Source organism: Lygodium microphyllum, chromosome 10, assembly GCF_053477565.2.
Source record: "Lygodium microphyllum isolate KBCC chromosome 10, Lygodium_microphyllum_v1.1.10, whole genome shotgun sequence".
Lineage (NCBI taxonomy): Eukaryota > Viridiplantae > Streptophyta > Polypodiopsida > Schizaeales > Lygodiaceae > Lygodium > Lygodium microphyllum.
The window spans coordinates 148410050-148424151 of NC_141144.1; positions in this window are offsets into that span (position 1 = coordinate 148410050).

Genomic DNA, 14102 nt, shown 5'->3' on the forward strand with positions numbered 1-14102 from the left:
GGCAGATTTCTCACTTTATGTGAGAAAAACAGAGAAAGATATTATGTTGCTTGTCATTTATGTTGATGACTTGATTATCACAGGTGATAGTGATGAAGATATCCATCATGTGAAAATGCTATTGAAGCAAAAGTTTGAGATGAAGGATTTGGGAGAGCTGCGTTATTTCTTGGGCATTGAGGTGATTAGATCACCAAGTGGAATATGGCTCTTGCAGAGGCAGTATGGACTGGACATGCTGTCCAAATATGGGATGACAGGCTATAAGCCTATTTCAGTTCCTTTGGAGTAGAATGTGAAGTTGAGCGCGCAGATGCAGGTGAGCTTCTCGAAGACCCTACTATGTACAGACGCATAGTAGGAAGTTTGATTTATATGACTATTATCAGGCCAGATTTGAGCTATGCTGTTGGATTGGTAAGTCGGTTCATGCAAGCTCCAAGAACCACATTTGGATGCGGCTAGACGCATACTCAGGTATGTGAAGTCCACATTGCAGTATGGACTATTTTATGAGACTGGGGTTCAGATACAGTTGCATGGATACACTGATGCTGATTGGGCTGGTAGTATTTTTGATAAACGATCTACCAGTGGATATGTGTTCTCTTTTGGGAGTGCTGCAGTCACTTGGAGCAGCAAGAAACAGCCTACAGTTGCCTTGTTGAGCACAGAGGTTGAGTATAGGGGTGCAGCAATGGCTGCATGTGAGGTAGCTTGGTTGCATAAGCTACTTTATGATATGCATCAGCCTACAGATGGGCCAGTTGTCATTTATTGTGACAACATGAGTAGTATACACTTGGCAAATAACCCAGTCTATCATGCTAGAACAAAGCACATTGAGGTGCATTATCACTATGTGCGGGAGAGGGTTTTACTAGGTCTTATTGATCTAGTTTATGTCAGCACAGAGGATCAGGTAGCTGACATATTTACGAAGGCATTGGGCGCAGAGAAGCTACGCAAGTTCAGAGACCTGCTTGGTGTGCAAGAATTGGGATTGAGCTCGAGGGGGAGTGTTGAGATATCGAGCTCCACTCGTGATATGCTAGGGTGACCGTTGTGCATTTATGTCACCGACTTGTCAGTTTGCAGATGCGGTTGGTACACTGCCCATGAATAATAGCTAGATGACAGCTATCCTTAGCTACTCTAGTTCATGTCTCAGTTAGTATGCCACCTTAGTTAGTTGAGTTTGGTTTGAGACCCATATATGGGGTTCTTCTATTTCTATGTACTAGAGTTCTTTTGGCTTACACAACTAAGAAGAGGAAAATTGTTTTCAGCCTCCACCTTTGTGTGTATTCCCCCATTGTGCAAGCAAGAAATCTACAAGTGAGACTCCTTCCTTCTCTCCCACAATCTTGACACGGTGCAGCTCCTGGCACAAGTTTGATTTCGTGGTCGAATTCCCTTTGGGGAGGAAGTTCCGTCAGATCTTCAGGGAATACGTCTGCGTATTCCTTTAACCATGAAGGTTCTTCTCCAAATTCCTGATTCTGATCTAGCTTATTTACTTTAATCAGATAGACAGGTAGACCCTTTTGAACACCTTTTATTATCCGTGTTGCTTTTGCCAACTGTATTTTTGGCTTACCAACCTCACCTTGAGTCATGACTAGTTTCTCTTCAGAATTTCGGAAGGAGACTTGGCCCTTCCCACAGTGGATGTGGTCATCATTGGGTATTAGCCAATCCATTCGGAGTAAACATTTGTGGACACCTACGTTCATTACCCTGAATCTCACAGAAGTTGGCTTCCCACCCAGTAGGAATTTCACCTTAGCAGTTTGCCTAGTACAAGTGACCTCACGACCATTTGCTAATTCCACAAGTAAAGTAGATGCATCTATTGTGGCTATGCCTAATCTTTTTTCATAGATTGGTGAAATGAAGGAATGTGTACTGCCAGAGTCAATCAAGGTTTTGAAGCTTTTACCTTGATATTCTGATGGAGTTTGAATCACCGATAATTGGCGATTTGGACCCTTCTTGTGAAGAGTGGCGTGAATCATTGCCCTCTCAATGTCAGCTTCTATGGATGGATCTTCTTCATTTTCCAGCTCCTTTTGTTGGAAACACTGGAGGTTCTCCCTCTGGCCATAACGATGGTTCCTTGGTTATGAGCGGCTTTGTTTTGACCTTGGAATTGCCCTTGGCGATGCCCTCTACCAAGCTTAGGGCACTCTCTCTTGAAGTATCCAGGCTCCTTGCAATGGAAACAACATGGATTGCGACGTTGCTTTGTGTTGGAACAAAGTTGTTGATAGTATTGACCCTAAATTTCTTTCTTTGGCCCTGATTCTGACCCTGTGCTCTCTTAGTCTGAGCCTTAGTCATGCCCTTATTCTAATCTTTATAAGGCTAAATCTTGTTGTTCCTTGGTTTGATCTACACCTCCTGTATTATCAAAGCAGCTCGAATGAGTGCGTCTTGGAGGTCCATTGGGCACATTGATTCCAATCGAGTGTTTATGGGTGGATTCAACCCAACACAAAATTTTGACACCTGTTGTGTCATATCCATTGGAGGTGCATACTTTAGGAGTGAAACAAACTTCGAATAATATGCTTCAAGGGATAATCCTAGCTGCTTCAAGTCATAGAATTCATTCATCTTTTGTGTGCAGTAGGCAAGTGGAAGATACCTCCCTTGCACAGCTTCCTTAGGCTTATCCCAAGTGACCGTCCCCTCCAAGATTGCTTGGTCTCTGAACCACTATTTCCACCAAAGTCTCGCTTCTCCTGTAAGCTTGAGTTTGGCGAGCATGGATTGGTTAGCAGGTGTAGTCAGCCTCAAAATAGTCCTCCATGGACTCAATCCAGATCTTGGTGTCAGCTTGAACAGTCTTTCCCTTGCCATCAAACTCGAGTGGCTTAATTTGTTTGAGAAGGAATTTCTTCTCTTGAGCCATAGCTGGACTTAGTGTAGGAGTCAGATTTGGAACCTGCGCTTGGCGTTGCGTCAATAAGATTCTTTATATTAATATCTTATCATACGTTCCCATATTATGTTAATATGAATATCACATCTTTTTAGCTAAGTGATTTAATCACTTAACACCTCAGTTAACATTTATGATCAAGATAGATAATTGTAAGAAGTCTTGTTTATTCATGAAGGCATAACCCCTTGAGTACATTTATTTTGGATAAGTAGGACAAGCTGATTGATACATCAGTTTGGGGAAAATAGGATTGTGTTACAATCAGCTACAGGGACGAAATAATAATATAGAGTGGGATCACGGATTATCAAGAAACGTTATGTCATAGGAAGCTTGGGGTATCCCTTCCTTTGATAACCGTTCTTCTCATAGCGCCCTAACACTTTGATTCTGTCAGCAGAGATCACCTGGGTTACTTCTTCATAGACATACTTGTTCTACTTGCCTTTTCAACCACTAACATGCAAGGTTGCATTTACGCAAGCTTCGACAAAGATGAACATCTTCACGATCTTTAAATCCTCCATCCACTTGATTCTCTTCAAGTTGGTTTGAAGGTACACGAGTCGGTGGGCTACTATGTAGTATATTCTTGAGTCTCGTGTCCATCTCCACTCCACATACAAGGCGAAGGATTATAGATGTGGTCCAGAATATCCATCATGCCAAGCCTTTAACAATAATTCGAAGCATGCATTGCAGTCATGTACATGACCTGGAACACCAAGAACTTGCTCCATGCTTTGTGACTCTGCAGCCCAGCATCTATCAGTGAGTAAAGAAATGTTTTCAATAGAAAACACTACTTTGTTCTACTCACTCTCCCCTGTTTATCCCCTTATTCCCTTTATTTTCCTCCATTAAGTTCCCTTGTAATATTTAGATCTCGTTGGTTCGCTCTGATACCAACTGTAACATGTCCACTCATCCACTTGTGGGACACGTCTTAGCAGCCCATCGGGAAGAGAGTCTAGAAGGCGCCACCTGGCACTCGCAAGGAATATCACAGGGTTTGTGATCTAGGTCTTTCCGAGTCTGCCCTGAGCAGAAGTATCCAGCTGTTCCCACTTAGGACTGACCTGAAGTCAGGGTTTCTTTCCTATCAGCAAAGTCTCTAGAAAGTAGCTAGCGTCGAGCTCCAGATGACCCACTTTGAGTAGGAACAACAGAGTCGAAGCGGATTTATGGTGCACTTGGTTTATGGAGAATGGGAAACGAGAGGGATGCAAAGCTCAACCTCTCTACCCATAAGGCATAGTCCCATTCCGCTCCCCTAAAACAACATAAATCGGGATTCTAACTCTACTGACGCTAGGTCTTCACAGTTTCGTTATCACGTCTTTTGAGAAAAGTTCCCAGCTAACCGGGACCACCCTTCCATAGGACGGACCCAAGTCACATCCATCGCACTTTCCTCAGGTTGCTTAGTTATCTAATTACCTATCACATTATGTTTGACATGCAAAAGCAGCTTCCTTAATTACTCAATTTAAACACAGGTTCCTTCACGTAACTTAGGCACTGACATAAAAAAGACAATGTTAAGCAAGTTCCTTTTTCAAATATCCGATCTTTATTTATCATAGTCCTAGAATATATCAAGTATCTTGCCCGAAGGCTATCCCAGCAATCAACAGGATTGCTGCTCCAAGTTTCGCCCGTAGACTAGTACACGGGCCTTGAGATCTCATCTCGAGTCATGTCGGCCTCTTGTGCGGGATCCAAAGGCAAGGAATTTACAGCCAGAGCCTCCCCTGGCACCCAAGCGTTCTTCCACTCCAAGTAGCACCCACGGAGAGACCTCTCATAGGGGTTCGGTCCATATACCCAACACGGCTAACAATCCCCTTGGATAGGGCTAGACAGGCAGTCAAAGGTAACTGAACCTGCCTCTCCCTCCACGCTTTTAACCTGAAGCATTAAGTGTTTTGCCTTGAATTATTTCCTTGAGCAAAGAAGTTCAAAAAATGTACCTAACTGTACAATCACGATTATTTCAATGGTCGTTCGTATGACCAATTGCTAAGGTGTGATTCCTTCTTCCTGAATGTTCCCAACATTCGATCCTGAATCGTTCGTGACTAGACGAGCTAGGTTGCTTGTTTTCTCTTTTTCTTTGGGTTAGGGTTTGTACCCTACCGACCCTAATTGTCCTTACCTTAGGTCTCCTTGTAAAATAGATCATGGACGACCCCATCGTCCTCGGTTGGTCAACTTGCTGGTTATCTCCTAGATCCCTTAAAGTACCTATGTACCTTTATCTTTGATCTTAATTGATCAAGATTGTCTATCCCTTTGACCATGGTTGGTCAAGATGGTTTTGTTTAGAACAATTCCTACTCTGTCTTAAGTATAATCTTCTTAAGTCCTCTTAATAATGCTCATATACACTAAGCTTTTACCTATCCCTCTTGAAGTTGCCAAGAACTTTGACATGGGACTCATGGATCTTGGTCCCATTTGGTAAATTACAAACAACGTTGAATTTTCCCAACAACTTTAATGCACGAAACGTAATGCCATGCCTTCATTTCAATGCTTACAATTTTGATATAATCCATATGATATTTTATGCCACACATGAGAAGGTAATTTCTATGCATGCAATCTTAACAATATCCTCTATGTAATTATTTACACGATCTATAACCTTCTTGAATGATCTGATTTTTATAACTTTATGTGATTATTGTATGAGTCTAGTTGCACTCTAATCTTTTCCGCAATTTATTACATGTACCTTAGAATCCATCTTGCGATATGGAGATGCACTTTGCTTCTTTCGATGTCCTCTGAAATGTGTTTTGCAAGGACTTGTGCAAGGAGCAATGCACTTTATGCTAAAATTCATGCAAGACGTTTTTGGTAATTTACGTTGTAATTACCTAATCAATTTCATCTACTATGACGTCATCTTACAATGAAAATCATCTTGTTTGTTACATACATCACAACTAAGTTCATACTTAGGCAATTATCAATCGCGCAATTAATGTGATGCATGTGAATATGATTTTCACCATGATAATTATAACCTATGATTTAACAATAGAGCATCCTGGGTTTGGAGTGATGTCTTGATTCCAATGGTATCTATACCTGATAAACCGTTCGCGGTTGTAGTGCCATCTTGATTTGTACCTCCATCCACACTTGAAGGGTTTCTGGCCATCCTTATGGAGCTACGCTTCGGGGCCATACTCGATGCGTGTACGAGAGATATAATTCTCGCACTCTCCTATGCAACTATAAGTAAATTCTTGCAGCCTCTCATTGAGTGGAGAAAAGATAATGAAGGGGAGGGGTGTATTTTCGGAAATACTAGAGGGGTGTGTGACCTCCCTTTAAGAGAAGGGAAGAAGAAACTTCCAGAAGCTTCCCTCTCTCTCTCTCTACGCATTCTGCATGATTCTGCTACACTCAGTTTTCCACATCACACATACACGCACCCCCATCGGACCGGTACCATGCCACAGAACAGGTGGTATGATGATGAGTGCAGAGATCTACGTCGACAACTACGCAATTTGGAGGCCAGAGGAGAGATCACACACGGACAGGCGCAGAGATGCATGCACTGCTTGACCCACCGTAAAAAGTGGGAATGGGAGGAGGAGAGATATTGGGATATATACCACCTTCTTATGAGTAGAGATTGTGCAGAGGTATGGAGGCAGATCAGAGAACCACGCTCACCCACACCGATACATGACCCTGCAGTATGGCATGGATACACATAGAGTTTATATCATGTACCCACACAGCCGCTGATACCCACACCATGTACACCGAGATCGGGTATTTCATCCTTTTTCACCACTAGTATGGTGAGACATGCTATCTCACGGTTACAGCATGGCCGCGCTCGAGACCAGTTTGATCTTCAGGTAGAGCATATTATATATGGCAGAGACACATTGGCTCCACTCATTGCTCACCTCTTCAACCGTGCATTGCCTGAGGGGTTCCCTGACTCGTGGACAGAGCACACCATTGTACCTATCCACAAGTCAGGGGATCCTATGGACCCTAACACGTATAGGACCATCATGATTGGGCCAGTTTTGGCCAAACTTTATGGCATGGTGATGGAGGAGGAGCTCAGCAGGCTGGCAGAGAGAGAGTGCATGCGCGCACCCGGATGGCAGGGTTCAGACGTGCATTTTCTACCATAGACCACATCTTCACTCTCCGTTGTCTGATTGACCAGACACGAGTGAAGAAATAGAGATTGTATTGTTGCTTTGTGGATTTTCGCAAAGCCTTTGACATGGTTCCGAGAGAGAGGCTTTTCAGACGCCTACTTGATCTGGGGGTGGATGATGACATGATGTGGGGTATTTATGCACTATATGAGTGGGTTACTGGCAGAGCTAGATGTCCGGGAGGTATATCAGATCCCCTTGTGAGCACCATTGGTGTGAAACAAGGATGCCCACTCTCACTGACTCTATTTGGGCTATACATTGATGAGATAGCAGAGTTTATTCAACAGCGAGCCGGTGGAGGTATAGATCTCAGTGGAGCCACAGTTTATATCTTACTATATGCAGATGACATTGTGTTGGTCTCAGATTCACCTCAGGGATTACAGTAGTATTTATTAGCATTGGATGATTTTTGCATACAGAGAGGCATGACAGTGAACCTTGGTAAAACCAAGGTTCTTATATTCCATACATCAGCTCAGATACGCAGACAGAGTATTTCCATGGCAGTGGGAGGGAGTATTGAGGTCACTGGATCATATGTATATTTGGGAGTCACCTTTACAGCAGCTTCAGGGATTTTCTCGATGACACAGGCAGCTCGTGACTGCCTCACTAGAGGATACTCAGCATTGGCTCTTATGGAGCGACAGTGTCATCAGGCACATTTCCAGGAGCCCCGCACCAAGGGGTGGCTCTTTGATACTCTAGTCACTCCAGCACTGATGTATGGAGCAGCTATATGGGGGCCAGGCCTTGCCGATTATGTATGGACATTGATGGAGAGACCTCAGGTGATCATGATATCTAGATTGATTCGCAGCAAGGCCTCAGTCCCACATGACATTGTGCGAGCAGAGCTTGCCACACCGCCCATGTTAGTCGAGGCATTATTTCAGACAGTCTGCTTCCTACACAGATTTCAGGATATGGACAGAGATCACATTGCATACAGAGCATATATGGCATATCAGGAGATGGCTCGAGCGGGGGATACCACATCATGGTATGCACAGACTAGAGCTTGGTTTGACAGAATGGGCTGGACATTGATAGACTCCCACCTCTTCTATATGATACTCAGGCTCCCACTTACACCCTCTCTCTCTCTGAGAGGGACAGAGTCATCAGACAGGAGATATGGCATATTTATATACAGAGGACATGGGTCAGCCCTGCACAGCCACTGCCATCGAAGATGGCACATTATTATACACAGTTCTTGAGCATATCAGAGCAGGGATTCATAGAGATTCTGAGATATATGCAGATCTATATGCCACATCGATTGAGAGTTCTTATTGGACAGCTCAGGGTATCATCACATTAGCTTATGATTGAGAGTGGCAGAGCCAGTGGCATCCCACGGGAGGAGAGGATATGCCCCCTTTGCAGATCAGAGGTGGAGAATGAGGAGCATTTTGTTCTCAGATGCCCGGCATACTCAGAGTTGAGATCTAGATACACATTGAGCAGCTCACTTCAGGGATGTATGACTGATATGGATCAGAGATCATTTGGTCGTTTTCTGGGAGAGGCATGGCACATCAGAGAGCAGAGCACACAGCGGGTCCCAGTCAGAGAGGGGCCCACCCAGACGACTATTACACAGTTCTTTCAGACAGACAGAGTGAGAGCTATTGTAATAGCCTCCAGCCAGACCTCCGGGCTCACACTACAGTAGGCTGAGAACCAGTATACCCAATGCCGCATGAGGATCCGTGGGTTTCGGACCCCACAGCCACACCGACAGGAGATCCGGAGGATTCTTGATCTACATCGACAGCAGACTGAGATCCGACGACACTCGACACATTGGATCTCAGATCTCCAGTTTGCTCTTTCTCCACCGCCGATGTACCACATCCTGCATCCAGGAGGGATCACCTGCTATTAGTGACTTCGACAATTGCTACTACATCCGAGGATAGTATATCTCCCTGCATCTGTTACATATACACATCGCACCACTTTATCATAGCCGACAGTTGTTCCCCTATCACAGCCGACATTTGTTCCCCTTTTGTAGCCATTATCTGGAGTACCAGAGCTACATACGCACATAGACATGCACGACACTTATCACACTCACAACACCGTATTTTCAGTTTCTAGTTTTTAGCTTTTCATTCAGCACTTTTATTTTGGATAGCTGGACCTCATCAGTTGTATCACAGTTTGTCTCATAGGCCAGTTTTGGTCTTTAGAAGACGTTAATATAACTTTCTTTCTTTCTTTCTTTCTTTTCTTTCTCTCTCTCTCCCCTTGCAATGATGATGAGGGGGGGTGGCATTTCTAATCATGGGGGGGAGTGTGCTGCCTGACGATGAGGGGGGGTTGCTGCCGTCGAAGACTACTAGGGAGGAGGGAGGACACTACCTTTTATAGAGGGGGGAGGAGGTGGCTTATGGGGGGGGGAAGATGGCTGTCTAATGGCTGCCACACCTCCACCTGGGGGGTTGCATGGCTTATGGGGGGGAAGATGGCCATCTAATGGCCGTCACCCCTCCACCTAGGCACCCCCCCCTCACTCTCTTAACTCCCTCTCCCTCTCTCTATCCCCAACATGCTGTCGGCGGGGAGAGAGAGGGAGAGGTAAAAAAAAATGTAACGTGTCCACCTGTCCACCTGTAGGACACGTCTTAGTAGCCCATCGGGAAGAGAGTCCAGAAGGCGCAGCCCGTCACTCCCACGTAATGTCATGGGGTTTGCGATCTAGGTCTTCTCGAGTGTGCCATGAAGCAGAAGAATTTCGGCCATTCCCACTTAGGATCGACCTAAATCAGGGTTTCCCTAATGGTCAAGTTCCTCGGAGGTAACTAGCATCGAGCCCAAATGAACTATTTTACGCAGAAGCGTCAGGGTTGAAGCAGATTTATATTGCACTTGGTTCAAGGAGAATGGGAAATGAGAGAGATGCGAAGCTCGACCTCTTTGCCCATAAGGCATAGTCCCATTCCGTTCCCCTAAAACAGCATAAATCGGGACTCTAGCTTCCTAGATTCTAGGTCATCATTACCTTGCAGTCAATTCCATTGAGAAAAGTTCTCGGCCAATCGGGACCACCCTTCCGTAGGACGGACCCATGATCACATCCACCACAGTTTCCTCAGGTTGCTTTAGTTATCTAATTACCTACCACATTTAGTTTGACATGCAAAAGCAGCTTCCTTAATTAGCCAATTAATCACTGGTTCCTTCATGTAACTTAAGCGCTGACATAGAAAAACAATGTCAAGCAAGTTCCTTTTCAACAATTGATCTTATTTATCAGTCTTTGGAATACATCATATAATCCAGCCCGAAGGCTATTCCATAAGCTGCCCGAAGGCAATTCCATAATCCGCCCGAAGGAAATTCCAGCAATCCTCAGGGATCGCTAATCCAAGTTTTTGCCCATAGACTAGTATGCGGGCCTCGAGATCCAATCTCGAGTCACATCGGCCTCTTGTGCAAGGTCCAGAGGCAAGGGATTTACGGCTAGAGCCCCCCTGGCACCCAAGCATCCTCCTGCTCCAAGTAGCACCCACAGAGAGACCTCTCGCGACGACGAGTTTGGTCCACATACCCGGCGCGGCTAACAACCATCTTGGATAGGGTCAGGCAGACAGTCGGAGGAAACTGATGCTGCCTCTCCCTCTAGGCCTTCAACCTAAAGAATTAATTATTCTTCCAGCTTTAGTTCCTTGAGCAAAGAAGTACAAACAGTGCTCCTAATTGTACAAACACAATCAATCTAGTGGTCGTTGGTACGGCCAACTGCTACGGTGTGAATCCTTCTCTCCGAATGCATCTAGCATTCGATTCGGGATCCCTTGTGACTTGGCAAGATCCCAAGGGTTTCGTAAGCTGTGTTGCTAGTTTACCCTCTTTCCTTGGATTAGGGTTTATACCCTGTTAACCCAAATTAACAAACACCTTAGGTTCCTTAAACTAAGACAATAAATCCTGGGCAACTTCGTCGCCCTAACTTGATTGGTCAATTTCTTGCTAGGTAATTCATAATTTCCCTAACTTGGCAAATCAGCCCAAGGAAGGGTGATGTAGTAGGATGACTACTCATTCTCTTGCAAATTAGACTTGCACTTAGAACTTGCTAAACTCGTTCTAAGGAGTAGCAATACCATTTTGCAATTTAGACACAAAATCATGCAATGTTGCAACTTGTTGCATGAGATAAGTGTCGCACCTATCTTGTGGGATCATTTCTCCCATCGCATGGTATTCCTTGGTCAAGAATACCTTTGGTCAAGATGTAGGGTTCGGGGAGTCCTCATGACCCAACCCAACCCTAACCCTACTAGGCCAATAATGCTTTGGCCCTTAGGGTTCCTAACTTCCTTGCGGAAGTCTAGCATTTGGTCATCCGATCATTAGGGTGAGAACCCTAGATCGTTCTTGCATGGGCGTTTAGCTAACCCTAACATTCCATGAATGTGAGTAGAATCTTTGGGATCGTAAGTCTTGGCTTGGCATCCCAAGTGCGATACTAGGCAGAATTTTTAATGTAACTAAACCCTACCTAGCACTTTGAGGTGTTCGTCGTACTAACTATTCATGCTTTTATGAATCCCATGTGGGTTATGCCATTACAAGCGATTTACCTAAATCAATCTAATTGTCTTGCGACAAGAGGTGATCTCTCCTTAGAGATGCAAATACTTTTCCTAAAAAGATGTAAATAATTTCAAGATACAACATTCCATGCAAATATGCGATTCATAGACATTTTCCTTCTATGCAACTATAAGATTTACAATGACCATTTCTTTTCCTTGCCTAAATCATAATGATTGACAATTTAGGGCTAACTCATATAAAACCTAAGTTGATTTACATCAAGAACTATGCCTATAAACCCTTTGTTTAATGCATTGAATTCAAGCTTTAATATGAAAATGCATCCTTTCCTAGATACAAACTTCAATAAAAGAATTCCATGCATGAGCGAAATGCCATGAGACCATTAATGATTTAGCCCATCCTTTAGCACTTAACCGACCTAAAATGCAAGCATCCTCTCATGCAACTGGCAAAGTTCATAGTTTCCTTTCCATGCATTGCGATTCTTTGGACAACATTCAATGGGCGTCTAAGATTATCCTCTCTACGAATCACATCCATGAATTTAAATCATAAGTGCAACATGCGACATAAGCGCTAACCTTCTTAGCACAATATCATCTTCTAAGTTATGCATTATACGTTCAAGAAGATTGCAACTACCCTTGTCGATGGGAGTGCAAGCAATTTCGATTAATCGGCATGCACTAAACTTTGTAAAACAAATGAATAAATACATTTATAACTTCCCTACGAAAATTAAACATGATTAAATGCATTCTTTTCATGTGGGTTTATTAATGGAACTTGGGCGTTAGGACTCGGGGCGTTGTCCACGCGTGAACTCGGGTTGGAAGCTCCCGCGTGTGCGCCTGCGACTTTTGCTTTGGAGCCATCGATGACGTAGTGGACTTGGACTCCGTGAATTCTCCTTGCCCTTTTTCCCGATCTCCGAAACTACCTATTAGGTCGATAATTTCTCTCCAACGCAAAAACTGGGGCATTTCAGTTACAGTTTTGAAAACCCAAAAGCATGGGGTGAACAAGGATTATGGAAAGCTTTAATAGAAGCTTCCAAGCGTCTATGTCATGCTGAAATCGTGGAGAGAGAGTGATGATGAATAGAATGATGGAGAGGACGATGATGATGATGACGGTGATGATGATTATGACCAAGATGGAGATGAGGACGACAGGGCGTGCAGCCTGGCGACAATGGACTGGTGGCGACAGCATGGCGGATGGGTAGGGCAGCAGCTCCATGATCTTCTCTTCCCCTCCCCTCAAGCTTGGGGAGGGGTGTTCTTATAGTGTGGAAGGGGGGGGGGGGGGGGGGGGGGGGGGGGAATAGCCATACACATGGCTGGTTGCATGCTTCCTCCTCCCCCCGTGCTCTCTTACTCCTCTCACACTCCCTCCATACTCCCTCTCCCCGCCATGCATCGGCTGAGGGGGAGGGGATTATTGTAAAAAAATTTGCCAAAATTTAACCATTATCCATTTGCCTTTTCCCGTGAAGGGTGTTCCCGTGTGGGCTTGCGGTTTGAAGCCACGGTCTTCCATACACGACACGAAGCTGGAATTTATTAATGCGCACGGAGTAAGCACTTAGCCACCAACATTTTACGATGTGGGAGATTATTTTGAACCGCTTTTTGTGCGTGGTGTGCGGGGTCTAAAATCATTAATATTTCGTGCGAAAATATTACAAAAAAATTGAATTAAAATTAAAAAATTTTAAGGGGGGTTCTTGTGGGGAAGTTATGGGGGGGGAGATATTACAGAAATTTTGTGTCAAAGGGGGGTTCTTGTGGGGAAGTTATGGGGGGGGAGATATTACAGAAATGTTGTGTCAAAGTAGGCATTGAGAAACATCTTTTGAAGCCTAAAAGTCCAAGTTTGAGTGAGTTATGGAATTTTATTTGATTGTAGGAATTTTATACAACAACCTATTCACTACATTGAACCTCTAATAGCATCATTTTTTTGAGGAACTCAATATGACTTATACAAATGACTGAATGCATCAAAATGACAGTATAAAATCCTCTTGGATTGGAGGAAAATCTATTAAAGAAGTCATCTCCTACAGAATAGTCATCCATAGGATCATACGCCATATCAACTCCTGCTGGGTCATAAGGAAACTCAAACTCTCCATTAAAACCCACATAGTCTTTCTCATTGAAATCATGGTATCTCACATGGTCTTCAAGAAGCTTATCATGAAGATTGTCAATATAACTTGATATATCCTCTTTGTTCTCTTCTTCTCTACTCAATTCTTCAACAAGTATTTATCATTGCATTACTTCATCCCACATAAGCATGCTACCTAACTTTATGTATATGCGGCCAAATTCAAGTCATGGTTCATAGTC